The 15,489-nt window shown below is 38.5% G+C and overlaps 1 non-coding gene across 1 annotated transcript; it reads right to left on the bottom strand.

Annotated features, from left to right (window-relative positions):
* Positions 1 to 14,181: 14,181 nt before the first annotated feature.
* LOC120107210 lies at positions 14,182 to 14,287 on the bottom strand. Its single transcript, XR_005509112.1, has one exon. It is a non-coding gene; the product is annotated as a small nucleolar RNA R71 (small nucleolar RNA).
* Between the last annotated feature and the right edge of the window lie 1,202 nt (positions 14,288 to 15,489).

Raw genomic sequence — 15,489 nt, 5'->3', positions numbered from 1 at the left:
TTATGCTTGGTTGTCATGACTGGTAGGAAGTCCACTTCAAATGCTACTGAAGAACCACAAAAATTCGTACACCAAGCTAAATGGATAAGTTCCTCAAGCTTAGCTAGGAGATGAAGTTCTTAGCAACCAAATCGGCTTTACTCCTCTACGAGATCCTGTCTTCAAAAGCCATGTTCCTTAGGTGGGGATGATCCATCCATTAGTTGGCCCCTAGCAAGAAATGATTTTAAAGTTTAAATTCTACATGGATGAGAGCTAGCGAGACTTTTTGAAGGTGTGACTAGCCAAGTGGCCATTATTTTTAAGCCATTCATGGAGCAATATGAGGCATCCTCGACCTTATTGTCAAGCAAGTCGAGTAGTTTGTCTCTATGATCTCTAGTGCATACCACCACGGTATGCTCCAGCATATCATATGGTGAATCTACTAATAACACTATCTATATGGTGGACAAATCGGACGATTGACATATACAGTACGGACATGTTAGGATTCTCGAAAAGTTTGACCTCCATAAGTTCATTACCTATGATAAGGGTAAAGCCGAATATTCCTCTAGATGGTCCTCAAGGTCTAAAGACCGAGATAAAGAGGAGAGTACCCTATAATTGAATATGGATCAACAAGTGAGGCTGAACATGATACTACTGATGCTTTGGTCAATGTCAAGCCAATATTTGACTCCGAGATAAGCTTCTGCTATCTTGATCTATAGATGTCTACTAGAAGAAATTATGTTAGTGGAGTAATGATAAGTGCTGAATAATTTATAATTTAGTTATTTTTTCATAGCACTTATCAATGTTCTTAAACTAATAAATACATACTTTACCATAAAATTGAATAAACATTGAAATAAATTTAAAATATGGTAAGAGGTAAATAATTCTTTTCTCAAAACAGACTTTGAACTTGTCTCTCTCCTGGTTGTAATCTTTCATGAAAATATATAAGGAGGAGATTGTGTTGACCCGGTTTAGTAACCTGATGGAATTGTAATCAAGCTAAGGCTATGATTAAATAGGTTTTGGTCCTGACTCGATCGAAAGTTATAATTAATTATGTATGGGGCAAAAGTTTGATTAACCCTTTTTATTAGGTCACGGTCCGATTTTTAGTCTTGTCTGGTCGAGTTCGATCTGAAGTAGCTCAGTAAGAATTAAATTTAAATAACATTGGGCTCGAGAACAATTTCAAGCAAATCAACGATCATGACCCACCTCAAATCCAAAGCCAATTCCCAACCAATTCCTTACCTGCCTTCATATAAAATTTATAATTTTAAAACAAAAATAATAATAATAATAATAATTGAATATCCATGATTCACTGTTCATATGAACAGTGTCCCGTGAAAACACTGTTCATATGAACAGTGTTACAAAAAAAAAAATATAAAAACTAATCCCACTGTTCATCTTCTTCCTCCCTCCTTGCATCAGGGCCGTCCACCTTCCTCCCGTCAATCCTGCGTCGATCCGCCGCCCGTGCCAACCCCAGCCCATTCCAAGCTCCATCGCGATGAGGCCATCAACAGCCCGCACGCGGTGAACGCCGGTAATCCAGCCATCCCTCCGCCTCTTCATCCGCCTGCATCCCCGCCTCCGCACAACCACCATCCCGGGCTCACAGATCACTCCCTTCCGTTCCAGCCACGAGCCCCACGCGGTGCAGCCAGCGACCGGATCTCCCGCCTCCTCTTCCGCCCGTGACGCCTCCGACCCAGCATGAAAGAGTAGATGCCCTACAAGCCAATCACAATATGTATTGCGAAGGGTTTTTCTTTTGATTTGTCCAAATCATGTACATGACATTTAAATATGAATAAAGGCGTTATGTTTTATCATATGCTGTTGATTATATTTATGATAAACTCCTTAGATTAGGGCAATGGTTTTAAGACTATGATGAGATCATACTAGTGAGACTTAAAATCCTAAAATCCTAATCTTAAATATTCCCAGTCATTGGTACATTGAGTCGGGGATCAATGATTACCGGAAAGACTGGCATGTCTTATGTATGCTCGATGCAGAGGATGATTGATCTCACAATCATTTGTGTGGAGACACTAATACAAAGATATGGGTGCTCATTAGAAGAATGAGTTCACTGAATTGACCTACAAAGAGAAATCTTATGAAGTCTTACTTACATGTCAAAAGATGATTCTCTTAGTGGGAGTTGTGCAACTGATCCTTTGACCTGAGATCACCATGGTATCTTGTGCACATGAACCTATGTTTTGGTTTACACTCATTCATGACAATAAGTTATGTACGAGGTCTTCTGGATATGGTGGATTGTGTACGAAGATTATGAGTAGATCAACAAGGAATTAATCACTTCTAGTAAGAGAAGATAGCATCCTATTTATTCTAATCATATGATAATTCAGGAAGCCTTTGATCAAAGCAGAATGAAAATTAGAAAGAGTTTCTAATGTTTCATTATTTGAATTATCATTAAAAGATTGAGAAAAATATGAATATGAAATTGAGTTTGACATATATTCATACTCATATACATATTTGGGATGCAGTTTGATTAAAGGATTGAATTGCATGGTAACTTGCCACTGAATGGTATTTTTGGTATTTCCACCAAATTCTATATTTTCCGGGTAGACATGACACGTTGCTAGACGTCAATCTTGTCTTATAGGTTTGATCGAATTAAAGAGTTTAATTCGATCACCAATTAGAAAGGATTCTAATTGTTAAGTTCGGGTTCGCGCAGTTTGGACTTAAATCGATTAGAAGAGTTCTAATCAAGTTGGGTCAACTCGCACTCACACCTATTGCTGGCTAAGTATGGAACCCAATGGGTCACACACAAGAAAACTTATCAAGGGTCTAATTGGATTAGATCATGTTTGCAAGATAAACATCCTAGCAGGTGTTGAAAACCTTAGCTCCTGATTCGAACTGGATTCGAATCTGATTCGAATTGAATTCGAATCTGATTCTTAATTGATCTAATTTGATTAGATCATATTCTAATATGGGTTAGCCAAGAGTTGGCTCCTAATTGGCTTGGTTTGAGTCTAATTGGATTAGATTTGATAAATCATTCATTTTTGACCGTTGGATCAACATTTGGATGAAGAGATGGATCAAATGGATGGCACCATGAATTGGAGCCATTGGATTTTCATCATAGGATGATGGGAGATCATGATGACGTGATGGATATCATTGGGAGGCGTGGAGATGAAAAATAGGTGAAGGAAAGAGAGAGAATACGTGAAGATTAAATGGATAAGGATGAACCATTTATTTGATCTTATCCATTCTCTCTCTTCTCTCTTCATCACGCCTAAGGGATATATGGCGCCTTCTTTCATGGCCTTTGGATCATCATCAACCCTTGATGAATGGATAAGGTTGGTTCCTATTTTTCTTGCGTGAGAAGAAGTGAAAAAAGGGAAGAGTACGGCGCATTTTCATGAAGAGGTGCTTAGGGAATCAAGCGCCACATCATAAGCGCTTGATCTTATCATAACCACTTTTGATACGCCTCTCCCTATTTTTGTGGCGCCTTCTCTCCTGTTATCACGCCCCATCTGAAGGATGTGTGGATGGGATGCATCCTTTGGTGATGCATCCCCACGCCATCTATAAATAGGAATGCTCCCGGTGTTTTCTAATCATCGGAAATCAATCCAACTCTCTCTCTCTCATATCCCTTCTTTCTTACATTAGTTTCTTTCTTTCTAACATTGCTTCTAGTGTGTCCTAAGCCAAGACAAGGTGGTCTTCCTTAGGACAAAAGGATTAGAAGTGATTTTAGAAGGCTAAAGAAAAATAGAAAGGAAGGAAAGCAAGCCATTAGAGTTCTTTAAAAGAATTCTGCATTAAAGGATCAAAAGTCTTTAGAGCTAAAGTCTTGATCAAGTTTTCGTGTGGATCACCATTGGAGGGCGGACACTTGGACGCCTCGTGGAGATTGTACACTTTGGATTAGCGTTTGAGGTATTCTACTAATTCTGCATTTATTTTATATTATTTGATTGTAATCATTAAGGTGATCTAGGCTTAAAAGGGTTTCATGCAAAGGGACTTTATTAAGAAAATTTTTAAAATCCCTAGCTTCCGCTGCCCATTATAACATGCTAGAACCCTTCAGTGGTATCAGAGCAAAGGTCCAAGAGTTGTGACCGATCTCCGGAAACTCTCACGCGTGATCGTGTGACGAAGCGTGGCTCTCCGTCCGGAGGCGTATAGAGATGCGTGCTCTGATAGGTATACATGGGTGTCACCCTATTTTTAATAGGACCGAACCCATGTAGGAGTGGAGACTCCCCCCATCAGTGGTATCAGAGCTATCCTTAATTGGTTCAATCAAATAATAATGCATGATGTATGATTATTAATTTACTATGAGATAGTAATGTCATATGCTTAATGAAATGCTGAAATATATGATTCATATATGATATGATATGTAATAAAATGTCATGATATGAAATTTTCCATATGAAAATATGTTGAAGCATGTTAATTAGTTGCTTATGATTTATAAATGCTATGAGATAGCTATGATGCATGATAGCTTATTTTAGATATGTTAAATATATGTTACAATTAAAGAATGTGCTAGAGACTAGTAAGCCCTCAATAAAAATTATATTAAGTCATAGTGTTAAAAAATTTTGAGCTAACCCATTCTAGAACAATTAATCTAATTGGTGTCTAAGGAAAGCACTAAAGGTGGTTACTTAATTAGGACCTTACTCTTTGAGTAAGGGGAGCCTCCCACCTGCTTACCAGGCCAATTGTTTGATTGTCTATTATGGATAAGCTTAATATTGATATAACACTATTGATAGCCTTCCTTCATGCCTCGATATTATTATGTCAAGATCCATGCTAGTTTGTTTTGCTAACACAAAACTTGCAATGGGGACTGATGTTATACTGTCTTGGTGCATTAAGATGCTTATGGCATATTTTAATATATTGCCTTGTTGTGCAACCACAAGGGCAATATTATTCGAATATGACTATATGAAAATGAAGGGTTTGACTTAACTAAAATATTATTGTTTGTTGTGCTAACACAAGGCAATAAGTATTTTAAAAGGACAAAATAAAGTTGAGAATTGCATGAGATGCAATTGGAAAGAGTTTCCTACCTTTGAACTCATAAGAGTTTGTTGTGTAAACACAAGCTTTTTATGATGAATTAGGATCTCAACCCTACTAAGAAAAATTATATTTTTACGTTTATCATAGGAGAGGGCTATGATATTTGATAAAAATAGTAGGAGACAAATTAGATTAAAGTCCTTATCTAGTTGCAAACATGTCATCATGATTGGTCTGCTTATATTAGTTATGTTCTTGCATATGTAGAATTATTAAATGGCTTCACTTTCACTAAGAGGCATCTTAGATGCCAACAAGTTGACCGGACCAAACTATGTGGACTGGTTGAGGAATTTAAAGATAGTACTCACTCAGGAGAAAATTTCCTATATACTTGAAACCCTTGATCTTGGAGATCTAGGGGATGATGCTACAGAAGAGGAGGTTGCCACACATAAGATGTGGAAAAATGACAGTTTAACTGTCAAATGTATCATACTTGCCTCTATGAGTAATGAATTACAGAGGCAACATGAAGGCATGGACACTCAATCCATACTTCTCAATCTAAAAGAGTTGTATGGAGAACAAAGCAGGACTGCTAGGTATGAGATATCTAAGCAGTTGTTCCGTGCTAGAATGAATGAAGGAACTCCAGTGCAAAACCATGTTCTTATGGTTATAGACTTAATCACTAGATTAAGTCAATTAGGTTTTGCTATGGATAGTGAGCTCAGTCAGGATTTGATCCTGCAATCACTGCCTGATTCATTCTCTCAGTTTGTTGTGAACTTTCACATGAACAAGCTGAACACCTCCCTGCCCGAGCTGTTAAATATGCTCAAAACAGCTGAAGGCCATATTAAGAAGGATAAAGGTCCACTCCTTCTTATAGATGGCACCTCTAAGAGAAAATCGGGCAATAAGGGTTCTAAGAAACGATTGAACCCTAAGAGTAGCATCAAAAAGAAAAAAGGAAAGAAAAACTCCGGATCAAGTACCTGTTTTCATTGCGGCAAAGCTGGCCACTGGAAAAGGAATTGCAAGAGTTTTCTTGCAAGTATGAAGACCGATGCAAGAGTTGCATCAAAAGGTATGTTTATGTTACATGCCAACTTGTCATTAAGTTCTTCAAATTCAAATTCATGGGTATTGGATACCGGCTGTGGTTTTCACATTTGCAAATCTTTGCATGGACTACAGAAAATTAAAATTTTGAAGAAAGGTGACTTCGAGCTGTATGGCGCTGGAGGAGAGTCCATCCAGGCTGAAGCTGTTGGAACCTACAACTTGGAGTTACCTTCGGGAGAGCTCCTACAATTAGAAGATTGTTATTATATGCCCAAAATTATTAGAAATGTAATTTCCATTCCTTTGTTGTTAAAGAAAGGATTTGAAATTAATGGAAAGGGCAATGGTTGCTCTATTTATTTTTCTAATAAGCATCTTTGCAATGGCATTATGGAAAATGGTCTTCTTGTTTTATTACTTAATGACAATGTCTTTCATATTAATAAAAGCAATAAAAGAAAGAGAGAGGAAGTAAATAACACCCTTCTTTGGCATTGCCGACTTGGTCACATAAGTGAATCAAGAATCAACAAGTTATACAAAGAAGAGTTCTTTGATCCTTATGATTATGAATCATTAGGAACTTGTGAATCTTGTCTTATGGGTAAAATGACTAAGTCTCCATTCACTGGACATGGAGAAAGGGCAAGTGAGTTATTAGGACTTATACACACAGATGTATGTGGTCCTATGACAACTCCAGCTAGAGGTGGATACTCTTACTTCATCACATTCACTGATGATTTATCAAGGTTCGGATATGTGTATCTTATGAAACATAAATCCGAAGCTTTTGATAAGTTTAAAGAGTATCAAAGTATGGTTGAAAAACAAACCGGAAAGTGTATTAAAATCCTTCGATCTAATCGAGGAGGTGAATACCTTTCTAGTGAGTTTTTAAATCATCTTAAAGAAAAGGGCATTCTCTCTGAATGGACACCTCCGTATACGCCACAATTAAATGGTGTAGCTGAACGGAGGAATCGTACTTTATTAGATATGGTACGGTCCATGATGTGCTTTACTGATCTTCCTATTTCCTTCTGGGGTTTTGCCCTAGAGACTGCTGCACTAATATTAAACAGGGTACCTTCTAAGTCTGTACCTAGCACTCCATATGAGATATGGAGAGGAAAGAAGCCTAATCTTAAGTATCTTAAGATATGGGGTTGTCAAGCTTATGTCAAAAGAAATTTTGGACACAAGCTAAGTGCTAGATCAGATAAATATATTTTTGTAGGTTATCCTAAAGATAGTATAGGATACATCTTCTATCATCCTACCGAACAAAAAGTTTTTGTAGGTAGGCATGCCATTTTCTTAGAAAAGGAGTTTATCTTAGAAAAGGGCAAGGATAGGAAAATAGAACTTGAAGAAGTTCAAGACCTACAAATAGAAACACAAGAAATTCTTCAACCAGATGTACCTATTGATGAGGTACAACCACAACACACATCTCCTCTCCGAAGGTCAGATAGAGTGCGAAGAGCACCTGAGAGGTATGGGTTCATCATTGAGAATGATGAAGCCCACATTGTTCAGAATAATGATCCTCTGACCTATTCGGAAGCTGTCATGAGTAATGACTCTGACAAATGGCTAGAAGCCATGAAATCTGAAATAGATTCTATGTATACCAACCAAGTATGGACTTTGGTTGATGCACCAGAGGGTGTAAACCCTATAGGTTGCAAATGGGTCTATAAGAAAAAGATTGGAGCAGATGGCCAAGTAGAAACCTACAAAGCTAGATTGGTGGCAAAAGGTTTCAGGCAAAAGCAAGGAATTGACTATGATGAAACTTTTTCGCCAGTAGCTATGCTCAAATCTATTCGGATTTTGCTTGCAATAGCTGCATACTATGATTATGAAATCTGGCAGATGGATGTCAAAACCGCCTTTCTTAATGGTTATCTTGAGGAAGAGGTTTACATGACACAGCCAGAAGGATTTGTCTCAAGTAAGAGAGCAAATCAAGTATGCAAGCTTAAGAGATCCATTTATGGATTAAAGCAAGCATCGAGGAGTTGGAACATCCGTTTTGATACAACAGTCAAAGAGTTTGGTTTTATCAAAAATGTGGATGAACCATGTGTGTACAAGAAGACTAGTGGGAGTGCCATTGTCTTCTTAATATTGTATGTAGATGACATACTGATCATTGGAAATGATATTCCAATGTTACAATCGGTCAAGACTTGGCTGTCAAAAAGCTTTTTCATGAAAGACTTGGGAGAAGCATCCTATATACTTGGTATAAAGATCTATAGGGATAGATCTAAAAGGATGCTAGGCTTGTCCCAGTCTAGGTACATAGATAATGTGCTGAAAGATTCAGCATGGAAGAAAGTAAAAGAGGTTATTTGCCTATGAGTCATGGCATACGTCTCTCTAAGAAGATGTCTCCTAAGACATCTGAAGAGAGGAATAGAATGAATTCTATTCCCTATGCTTCGGCAGTAGGATCGATTATGTATGCTATGCTATGTACTAGGCCTGATGTTGCTTATGCCTTAGGCATAACAAGTAGATTTCAGGCTGATCCAGGAGAGGATCATTGGATAGCTGTGAAAAATATTCTTAAGTACTTGAGAAGGACTAAAGATATTTTTCTAGTTTATGGAGGATCTGAGTTGAAACTAGAAGGATTTTCTGATTCTAGTTTTCAATCAGATCCAGATGATAGCAAGTCCACTTCAGGGTATGTCTTTACCCTAAATGGTGGTGCAGTGAGCTGGAAGAGTTCCAAACAGCAAACTGTAGCTGACTCAACTACTGAGGCAGAATACATTGCTGTAAGTGAAGCCGCTAAGGAAGCTGTCTGGATGAAGAAGTTCATCTCTGAGTTAGGAGTAGTTCCCGAGATTGCTGGACCAGTCCCAGTTTATTGTGATAACACTGGAGCTGTTGCTCAAGCGAAGGAACCAAGGTCTCATCACAAATCCAAGCACATTCTAAGACGCTTCCATCTTGTTCGAGAGATTGTCGAAAGACAAGACATAGTCATTGAACGAGTAGACACAAAGAACAACTTAGCAGACCCGTTCACTAAAGCTCTACCACAACAGCAGTTCGATCGCCACCTCGATTGTATGGGGATAAAATATAAGAGCGATTGGCTTTAGTGCAAGTGGGAGATTGAAAGAGTAGATGCCCTACAAGCCAATCACAATATGTATTGCGAAGGGTTTTTCTTTTGATTTGTCCAAATCATGTACATGACATTTAAATATGAATAAAGGCGTTATGTTTTATCATATGTTGTTGATTATATTTATGATAAACTCCTTAGATTAGGGCAATGGTTTTAAGACTATGATGAGATCATACTAGTGAGACTTAAAATCCTAAAATCCTAATCTTAAATATTCCCAGTCATTGGTACATTGAGTCGGGGATCAATGATTACCGGAAAGACTGGCATGTCTTATGTATGCTCGATGCAGAGGATGATTGATCTCACAATTATTTGTGTGGAGACACTAATACAAAGATATGGGTGCTCATTAGAAGAATGAGTTCACTGAATTGACCTACAAAGAGAAATCTTATGAAGTCTTACTTACATGTCAAAAGATGATTCTCTTAGTGGGAGTTGTGCAACTGATCCTTTGACCTGAGATCACCATGGTATCTTGTGCACATGAACCTATGTTTTGGTTTACACTCATTCATGACAATAAGTTATGTACGAGGTCTTCTGGATATGGTGGATTGTGTACGAAGATTATGAGTAGATCAACAAGGAATTAATCACTTCTAGTAAGAGAAGATAGCATCCTATTTATTCTAATCATATGATAATTCAGGAAGCCTTTGATCAAAGCAGAATGAAAATTAGAAAGAGTTTCTAATGTTTCATTATTTGAATTATCATTAAAAGATTGAGAAAAATATGAATATGAAATTGAGTTTGACATATATTCATACTCATATACATATTTGGGATGCAGTTTGATTAAAGGATTGAATTGCATGGTAACTTGCCACTGAAGGGTATTTTTGGTATTTTCACCAAATTCTATATTTTCCGGGTAGACATGACACGTTGCTAGACGTCAATCTTGTCTTATAGGTTTGATCGAATTAAAGAGTTTAATTCGATCACCAATTAGAAAGGATTCTAATTGTTAAGTTCGGGTTCGCGCAGTTTGGACTTAAATCGATTAGAAGAGTTCTAATCAAGTTGGGTCAACTCGCACTCACACCTATTGCTGGCTAAGTATGGAACCCAATGGGTCACACACAAGAAAACTTATCAAGGGTCTAATTGGATTAGATCATGTTTGCAAGATAAACATCCTAGCAGGTGTTGAAAACCTTAGCTCCTGATTCGAACTGAATTCGAATCTGATTCGAATTGAATTCGAATCTGATTCTTAATTGATCTAATTTGATTAGATCATATTCTAATATGGGTTAGCCAAGAGTTGGCTCCTAATTGGCTTGGTTTGAGTCTAATTGGATTAGATTTGATAAATCATTCATTTTTGACCGTTGGATCAACATTTGGATGAAGAGATGGATCAAATGGATGGCACCATGAATTGGAGCCATTGGATTTTCATCATAGGATGATGGGAGATCATGATGACGTGATGGATATCATTGGGAGGCGTGGAGATGAAAAATAGGTGAAGGAAAGAGAGAGAATACGTGAAGATTAAATGGATAAGGATGAACCATTTATTTGATCTTATCCATTCTCTCTCTTCTCTCTTCATCACGCCTAAGGGATATATGGCGCCTTCTTTCATGGCCTTTGGATCATCATCAACCCTTGATGAATGGATAAGGTTGGTTCCTATTTTTCTTGCGTGAGAAGAAGTGAAAAAAGGGAAGAGTACGGCGCATTTTCATGAAGAGGTGCTTAGGGAATCAAGCGCCACATCATAAGCGCTTGATCTTATCATAACCACTTTTGATACGCCTCTCCCTATTTTTGTGGCGCCTTCTCTCCTGTTATCACGCCCCATCTGAAGGATGTGTGGATGGGATGCATCCTTTGGTGATGCATCCCCACGCCATCTATAAATAGGAATGCTCCCGGTGTTTTCTAATCATCGGAAATCAATCCAACTCTCTCTCTCTCATATCCCTTCTTTCTTACATTAGTTTCTTTCTTTCTAACATTGCTTCTAGTGTGTCCTAAGCCAAGACAAGGTGGTCTTCCTTAGGACAAAAGGATTAGAAGTGATTTTAGAAGGCTAAAGAAAAATAGAAAGGAAGGAAAGCAAGCCATTAGAGTTCTTTAAAAGAATTCTGCATTAAAGGATCAAAAGTCTTTGGAGCTAAAGTCTTGATCAAGTTTTCGTGTGGATCACCATTGGAGGGCGGACACTTGGACGCCTCGTGGAGATTGTACACTTTGGATTAGCGTTTGAGGTATTCTACTAATTCTGCATTTATTTTATATTATTTGATTGTAATCATTAAGGTGATCTAGGCTTAAAAGGGTTTCATGCAAAAGGACTTTATTAAGAAAATTTTTAAAATCCCTAGCTTCCGCTGCCCATTATAACATGCTAGAACCCTTCACAGCAATCGCCCTCCACCCGAGCATCTGCAACATCTTTCCGTCCGGATTCATCCCTAGCACCAAGCCGTGATCGGCTCCCAACCGCCGGAAACCCAGCTCGGCATTCATCTACAGCTCAGTCCCCGGCTTCTCCGAGATCCAAATACTCCGCATCAGCACCTCCCATCGATCCTGCGGCCATCTCATCTTCTTCCCTCCACCTCCCGTCGATCCAGCAGCCGGCTTCATTTCCGGCCATTACAATCAAACGCTCTACGGATCCCTCCCAAGATCCAGCCACGCCATTGACGCCATTCATCCACTATAAAAGGAGGAGGGTGTTCGGTGGCAGGGGGAGAGCTCGGTTGAGAAGAAAAAAACAGACCCCTGTTTCGGTGAAGAAAAGAAGCCACCAGCCGAGAGAAAAGAGAGAAAGAAATAAAAAAAGAGAGAAAAAGGGGAGGAAAGAGAATGTTTTGTGATATTTTGGGAATGATGGTTGGTGAAGGCTTTCATTTGAAGATGGGAGGTCGTCCGAAGGCCATGCTCGGCTAAACATCTAGTCTAGGGCTGGATGAAGCCCTAGCAATGTATCAGGGCAATTGTAGTTCTTACTTTTTTATTATTTTGGAGCTTGTTTAAATTCTTATCTTCAATGAAATATTTCTTTTATGATGTTTAAACCTTGAGCATGCCATTTACTATTCGTGTTTGCTAAAGTAGTCTAAGATAATCCATGCCTAGGAAGATGAGGTGTGCTGCACCCTAGATTAGCATACTTAGGTAGACACTTCATGCTATACCGAAGATGGATTTTCCTAAAACTCTTTATGTTTTTATTTTAAAAGGCTTGTAGCCAATTTGCATGCCTCTCCAAAAGATAAAAATTAAGAACACAATCCCTAATGCCATGCTCCGCGGTGGATTCCAAACCCTAGATCCATCTACTTTGATAAATTTCAATTCGTACTCATAGATTAATTTAGTTAAATCAAGTTAGCAAATTCTTCTTCGTGATTTATTTTTTTTAAAAAAAAATAGCTTGTTTCCAATCCCTGTGGACCGACACCCGTAATCACTATCCTACAGGATACGTGCTATTGCGTGGTTTATTTTTGAAATTGAAATAACCGATCAATTTTTGGCGCCGTTGCCGGGGATTGCTAGCATAGTTATTTTTCTTACTAAAAAAAAATTTTAAAAAAAAATTAAAAAAAATTTCTTAAAATTTTTTTTTCTATTATTGTTACTTTTCTTATCTTCTTTTTCTCCCTTACTAATTTTTATTTATTTTTTTTATATACTATTTGATCAGGAATCGAAGAAAAAAATCTAGGATGATCAAAAGGAGAACTGCCGGAAAAGAAATGCTGTAGAGGTTTGCAAAAAAAAAAAAATTTAAATTGCTGGGGAAATTCCTTTTGGTAACCTCTAAACTTTTCTTATTTAAATTAATTATTGGTTTGAAATTTTGTGGTGATTGTTTGATTTTAATTATAGCAAAATTGTGAATGTATGCTTGATACACATACACAAATCAATTTGCACATAGTAATGGCAATCACCCCAACAAGATAAGAGCCGGATTTCATCACCGGACTCTTGCCCAACTTAGGTGAACTCAATCTCACATAGTGTCATCTTTAATTAAAATCAATTAGACGTTGGCCCCTAGGGACATTCGAGCTCAATAGGACGAAGATCACCGAAGGTTGCACCAATTTCGCTCTGTGGCTTAGTTGATGTCTAGGCAAGCTTTGTCCCTATAAGGGAGACAGTTCATCTGTTCAAGGCAAGTGGGTTTTAAGTAGGACCTTTGCGATTTGCGAACGCATCGTGACCCCTCCACTTACCTGGGAGCTTACCTGGTCAACTCGGTTCATTAGACCGGATTGGAGGCTTAGGTGCCCTCTTCAAACCAGTTAGGAGCTGTCTAGTGATTTTAGGACAAATCAAGGACTGATGTGTTTTTCTTTTATTGCATGCTTGACTGATCGAGTACAAATATATGCAAGGGAGTCGTTCTAGAGTACGTGAGCTATTACCTTTTGACCCTGAAATAGAACGAACCCTTAGGAATATTCGAGCTAAGATCAAAACATTAGAATCATCCCTACCTCCTGAGATGGCTGAAGAACAACCCAAACTCCTGAGGGAGTACTTTACTCCCACCATTTACACTTCCCCATCTTGCATTCGATTACCTGAAGTAGCAGCGGTACAATATGAAATAAAGTCTAGTGTGATCCAAATGCTTCCATCTTTCTATGGGCTCACCAATGAAGACCCATATAAACACCTAGATGAATTTCTTGAGATTTGCATCACTGTCAAGATTCAAAATTTCACTGATGTTGCTTTAAAACTTAGATTATTCCCCTTCTCCCTTAAAGATAGAGCTAAGCAATGGCTGAATTCTTTAGAAGCCAATTCGATTCATTCCTGGGGTCAAATGCAACAAGAATTTCTTAAAAAATACTTTCCCATAGGAAGAACGAACCAGTTTAGACGTGCCATTACAAGCTTCTCCCAAACCGAGGGAGAAGAATTTCATGAAACTTGGGAGAGATTTCGGAACCTAATCCGTAAATGCCCTCATCATCAAATACCTAAGTGGCAGCTAGTGCAATGTTTTTATGACGGTTTGACTGAACGAAACCGTCAGATGATCGATGCTGCATGCGGGGGGACTTTCATGCTTCGAAATGAGCATGAAGCATGGCAACTATTTGAAAATCTTAATGAAAACTCCCTCCACCATGCTTCATATTCTCGTCAAGCACCCCCGAGTTCTCAAAGAAAAGGGACCATTTGTGAAATAAGTCATTCTATGGACCTGTCTAGCAAGGTAGATGCATTATCCCATAAGATTGACCAACTGATGATAGGTGGGCATTACATAAACTCTTCCCAAGCACAAGTGTGTACTATTTGTTCTAGCCCATCCCACCTTATTCATGAGTGCCCCTCAGCGCCCCAATTCCCCGAACTCGTGCAAGAACACATCAATGCTGCTCAATCACAGCCCAGACCGGGTAATGACCCATTTTTCAATACATATAACCCGGGATGGCGAAATCATCCAAACTTTTCTTGGAAGCAGCAAGCTTCGAACACTACCCAACCCTATTTCCAAAATTTTTCAAACCCTCAGAATTTTCAAACCCCACAAAATATTCATCCTTACCGTCCCTCGACTCAATTTCAACACACTCCTCCTCCACCAAAGAAACACAGCCTTTGAGGAGAAAGTGTTGAACGCCCTTCAAGGTTTGGAAACCATTACACAATTGGTGCACTCTCACACGCAATCAATCGCCAAGCTAGAATCCCAGATGGGGCAACTAGCTAATGCACTGAACAAGCGAGAGGAAGGAAAGCTTCCAAGCCAACCATTAAGTAATCCTAGGGGACAATATATGGCTCAAGAAAATCAACTAAATGCAATTCATCATGAACAAGCCAATGCTTTGACTACCCTAAGGAGTGGACGTGTAGTAGACAATAAGATTGGGGAGGACAACAATAAGGAAGGTGAAGAAGAGGATAAAAATGTGTCAAATAAAAATCTAAAACCTTCTTCTTCTTCTTCAGCTAGTCCACCTTCTGCCAAAACTCATATCCCAAAGGCCCCATTTCCTGAAGCTCTTAATTCACCCTCTCCCTTTGGCAAAAAAGGAACTTCACTAGAGGAAATGATGGAGGTTTTCAAACAAGTGAAAATCAACCTTCCGCTTCTTGATGCTATTAGACAAGTTCCCTCCTATGCCAAATTTCTCAAAGACCTTTGTACACAAAAGCGAAAATCT

The sequence above is a fragment of the Phoenix dactylifera genome, unplaced genomic scaffold (genome assembly GCF_009389715.1).
Source record: "Phoenix dactylifera cultivar Barhee BC4 unplaced genomic scaffold, palm_55x_up_171113_PBpolish2nd_filt_p 000795F, whole genome shotgun sequence".
Taxonomy (NCBI): Eukaryota; Viridiplantae; Streptophyta; class Magnoliopsida; order Arecales; family Arecaceae; genus Phoenix; species Phoenix dactylifera.
Note: the sequence above shows the minus strand (reverse complement) of the source record. Positions and strands in the feature narration are given on the sequence as shown.